The sequence below is a fragment of the Tenrec ecaudatus genome, chromosome 13 (genome assembly GCF_050624435.1).
Source record: "Tenrec ecaudatus isolate mTenEca1 chromosome 13, mTenEca1.hap1, whole genome shotgun sequence".
NCBI classification, from domain to species: Eukaryota; Metazoa; Chordata; class Mammalia; order Afrosoricida; family Tenrecidae; genus Tenrec; species Tenrec ecaudatus.
In genome coordinates, this window is record NC_134542.1 from 78117306 (window position 1) to 78122785 (window position 5480).

General features: G+C 35.7%; 1 pseudogene; it reads left to right on the plus strand.

Moving 5' to 3' along the window:
- Positions 1–3698: 3698 nt before the first annotated feature.
- LOC142424013 (mesoderm induction early response protein 1-like) lies at positions 3699–5155 on the plus strand (annotated as a pseudogene).
- The last annotated feature ends 325 nt before the right edge of the window (positions 5156–5480 follow it).

The following is a 5480-nucleotide window of genomic DNA, read 5'->3' on the forward strand; positions in this document are numbered from 1 at the left end:
TGACCTTGAGGTTAGCAGTCAAATGCATAGCCCACTACGCCACCAGGTTCTTTCTCCTGTGCATGAAAATCTGAACTTTAAAATTCCAGAAGTGAAAGAGGAATAATATATATCTATGTATAAATTGAATACAAATTAAAAATAAAATGTTCAATGCATTTGGTCTTAAACATCACCTTGCTACTAATACCATCAGGTACAATTTTGGACATCTCAGAAAAAAATTTACCCTAGTTTATGGTGAGCATGTTCAGTATAGAGAGCCAGTCTTATCCATCTTTATAACACAACATCTTTATAATGCAGTAGGTTACATCTGTGCTATTATAATGCCAGCCCTGTCCTGAGCAATGCAGGTAATTAGTGGGGAAACTAGCAGAAAAAAAATCTAGTCTTTTCTTTTCCTTAATGAATATTCTGAGAATTCAAATGAGTGGAAGTTAAGTCACCATAGAAGTAAAATGCATCAATCTCAAACTAAATTATTTGAAAACTTGGCTGTTTTATATTTTATTGGATTTTCAGCATTAATGATGGCACATACACACCACTGCGCCTCAAAATGGAGGTCAAGAATAATGGGTAGAGCTTTGTTTAAAAGGTGGAACATGAAGCAGAACCCACACACCCAAGCTGTTAATTATGTCTATGCTCTGCTGAAGATAAGCCATAATGCTTACTGACAGAATCTATTATAAAAATTAAGGATCATTTTATAAGATTTTAGCTAGAAATCTCTTCTAAGACAAAGATGGAATTCAAGTAGAACTATTTACTTTCAATAGCTTTCAATGGCATATTTAATTTTATATCAAAATTTGAATAGTATAGTTTAGAAATATATGAATAATGCCATGAGTCATAGACAGTAGGATAAATATTGCATAATCTCATGTACATGAAATATCTAAAATAGACAAATGCATACAGACAGAAATTCATTCATGGTCATTAGGAGCTGGGGAATAGGGAAATGGGAGTTATTGCTCACGAGACACTGAGATTTAGTTTATAGTGATGACAAAATTCTGGAAGCAGTGGTGATGGCTGTACAACATGGGGAATGTGACCAACATCCTCAAATTGTGTACTTAAAAGATCATTTGGGTAAGATTTCCATTTTTTTAAAAAAGAGTTTAAACTTTGCATCAAAAGGTGTACTGGACTAAAAAAATAAAATAAGATAAAGATGTACTAGCTAACCAAACCTACATATGATGTGATGGTAATCATGACCAGAAGTCTGATCTCAGTTTTCAAAGCTATTTGTCTTCTCCATGTTCATTCTATTTCAAATAATATTTTGAATAGCACTGGGCTGAAAGAACAGATTATGAACCGAACTTCAAGGTATGCTTAATTTTTTCTTGAAGTCTCATTGAGTTATATTGAAAATGACAACACACAAGGTCTTTCAATGCATGAGATCCAAGAAAGATAACCCCCTCAGAAACAGTAAGGGAAATAATGATTCCCTGAGGGTACAGGAAGAGAGGGGTTGGGTGGAAAGGTGGGAAGGGGGAGCTGATAGCAATGATGACTATATAACCCCACTTGAGGGAAATGAACATCAGGATTTTAGGTGAATGGGGACCTTGGATGGTGTAAATTATGGCAAAAACAGCAACAGCAATAATATATAATATATTATGGGTTCAGTGGGGTGGTAGGCTTGGGGAGGAAGGGGATAAAGAGGAGCTGATATCAAGGAGCTCAAAAGAAAGAAAATGTATTGAAAATGAGACATGCAGCAATTGTACTATGTTTGATCTAATGGGACTATATATGGATTGTAATATTCTCTGTAAGAGCTCCTAATAAAATGTTCAAGAAAGAAAGAGAAAATGACTACATGATAGGTAGAGTTTTACCTTTAAAAAAAATGTAGTCAAGATTTACTGGTTCTTAAAAGTGCTTCTGTAACTCACTAGAGTCATATACAGATTTCTTACTGTTCCATTTTGTACTCAGGGATAAATTGAATAAATTTAGAAACAAAAGAGTGAATTTAAACTTTTAGCTCATTCAAGCATCATGTTAAAATGTTGGGAAGAACTGTTAACAAAGCTATAATTAAACGGCCCTTTAAGGCACAACTATTAAAATAAAGAATTTGTCTTAAAAAATAAGAAAAAGAGAAATGAAGAACTCAGGGGAAAAGGGAGGAAAGGAGAAAGAAAGGAAATGGCATAAACATGTGCTGAACCTTATAGACGCCAAGGAACAAAAACTATGTTAGAAAACCGCGTAGAAAGAGATGGAAACAACTGACAAGCTAACTTCTACCCCCTGCCCCCCGCCCCCCCCCCCCGCAAATCACTGTGCATTTATATTGAGTCACTTTATTGACAAAATAAAGTAGAAAACCAGCTACTTTTCTGATGTATTTAATGGGTTTGCATGAAAACACTGTGGGTCCTTATTGGTTCTTAAAAACAAAATAAAACTCACTGCCATCAAATGAATGCCGACTCAGATAAATTCTTAAGAGTTAATTTGTAAAACTCTAATGTCAATCTTGGGTTATTCTTTTTTAATTCTCCACCTGGGGCATAATGTGTTTATCTCAATTTTGTGCTCCTAATTTATTTTCCTTTTCTCTCTCTTTTTGTTTAAAATCAACAACTCTCTTCTAAATTTGACTAATAACATCTTGAATTTTTCCTTATTTAATCATACCTCATGTAAAATATTTCCTTTCAGTATTTGTTTAGTTTCTCAGTATCAATTAGCTTTGTTTATCTGTATTATGGAAAAGGACAAAGGATTAAAGGAACTGAAATGTATTAAATACCTACTACTAACCAGGCAGTGTCACGTATATTATTTCATATAAACAGCATTATTAATTTTTTATATAAGAAATGCTTGTGGCCCACAAAGTTTGAACATCTTGCAAACTAAAACCGAAAACTGGAAGAACTGGGATTCAACCCTGAGTCCATTCACCTCCATATTTTATCTACTGTCCACCTCTCAGATAGCTTTCTAATACAAAATTATGGATAATAAAAAATGAATTCCTTTAAAATTTGGAAGTAATTGATTTTATATTCATATTTGAACATGTGGGGCCAAATAATGACCACACACTATACATTTTCAATAGACATAATATTAGAAGAAATAATATTTTCTGAGAGCTGATTGGACAATGATTTTAGGCTTACAATACTTTTAAATTATTTCCTATTGTAAGTAATCTGTGTCACTTCAGCTGTATTTTGTTAGATTAAAAACAAAGACCATATATTTTGTTTTTGTTATTTTTAATCAAATTAATGCCTGGACAATTTTTTGCTAAACAGAATAATTATTTAATAAGTATCTGTTGGTTATTGTTTCTTATAAACTAGTTTTTTTTCTGACTGCAAATTTTGGAATGTATAATAATGCCTTATATAACCTTTTTTTTATCAGAGAAGAGGGAATTCTATCCCATTTTAATACAAAAACAAAATGATTCTGAGTGTAAGAAAACAATCTCCCCAGAAGCGATAAGTAACATATCTAGAATTGATATTGAATAATGGTTTCTTAAACTCTGTTTTGCTTTTCATTTTATACCTCCCATATCTTTCTGATAACATCTTCGTCAACTTTAGCTTCTCCCGCACTTGGTGATCATCATTAGCCTCAATTATTTTGAATATCAAGAAATAATTTTGGAGGCTCGGAGTCTCCCAGGCTGCAGGCGGATGGATGGGGCTTCTTCAGGCTGGGGCGGTCGTAGTGAAGGCGGCGGCGGCAGCGTCTATGGTGTGGTGGCGCGATTCTCCCAGTGCCTGGCTGAGTTTCGGAGTTGGTTAAGAACCAACTGGTTGAGGTTCAATGCAGACAAGACGGATGTGATGCTGCCATCTGTTGAGTCTTCCAGTCCAGGAGGTTCAGCAGCATCAGATGACCATGAATTTGATCCATCCGCTGACATGCTGGTTCATGATTGTGATGATGAACGAACACTAGGACACTAGGAGAGGAAGAAATGATGGAAGGAGAAACAAACTTCAATTCTGAAATAGAGGATCTTGCAAGGATCAGCATACTTGCGATGCTGTCAGTTCCCAGGTCTTCTAAATTTACTGCTTGAGACAGTCTGTGTTTCTTCAGCTGCTGAAGGCGACATGCCAATTCATGAACTTCTCAGCCTTTATGGCTATGATAGTTCTGTTCGACTACATGAAGAAGAAGATGAAGAGGAGGAGGAAGAGGAAGAGGCTGAAGATGAAGAAGATGGTGATAATGATGACAGCAGTGGCTGTAGTGGGGAAAATAAAGAAGAGAATACAAAGGATTCATCAGGACAAGAGGATGAAACTCAGTCTTCCAATGATGATCCATCTCAATCTGTTGCTTCTCAAGATGCCCAGGAAATAATCCGCCCACGCCGATGTAAATATTTTGATACAAATAGTGAAATAGAAGAAGAGTCGGAGGAAGACGAAGATTATATTCCATCAGCAGATTGGAAAAAGGAGACTATGGTGAGCTCCATGTTTCAAGCAGAGATTCCAGTTGGCATTTGTAGATATAAAGAAAATGAAAAAGTATATGAAAATGATGACCAGCTCCTCTGGGACCCCGAGTGTTTGCCAGAAGATGAAGTAATTGCATTTCTTAAGGCTGCATCTAGAAGAACAGGTGATGAAAAGGTGTGGAAGCAATTCCTGAAGGATCTCATGTAAAAGACAATGAACAGGCTTTATATGAACTGGTTAAATGCAATTTTGATACAGAAGAAGCACCGAGAAGATTAAGATTTAATGTAAAAGCAGCTAGAGAGGAATTGTCTGTTTGGACAGAGGAAGAATGTAGAAACTTTGAACAAGGCTTGAAGGCTTATGGAAAGGATTTTCATTTGATTCAGGCTAATAAAGTTCGAACAAGGTCAGTTGGTGAATGTGTAGCATTCTATTACATGGGGAAAAAATCAGAACGTTATGATTTCTTTGCTCAGCAAACGCGATTTGGAAAGAAGAAATATAATCTTCATCCTGGTGTAACGGATTACATGGATCGGCTTCTAGATGGAAGTGAAAGTGCTGCGTCCAGTCGAGCACCGTCCCCTCCTCCCACTGCCTCAAACAGCAGTAACAGCCAGTCCGAGAAAGAAGATGGCACTCCAAGCAATAGTAATCAAAAGGCGAGCGACTGAAGAAGCACTGCGGCTTCCGCCCTATGAAAGGTGCTTTTCTGTCAGTGACCTGGGAAATCAGTTTGAGTTTCTTTTAAAATTCCAAAGCAGACCTCAAAATAATTGTAAATACCCAGAGGAAACTTACATAATAGTAGTATGCATCCAAGGGGACTTTAAAAAGTTTGTGGGGAAATGTAATTAAAAGGTAATGGAATTTTTCCAGTCCCTTGGTATTTATCAGCACATACATAATATAAAGTAATCAGAATTTCCATTGACATCACTAAAGAACATCTTTAATAAAATCTTGTACAATTAAAAAAAGAAATAATTTTGACTTTAA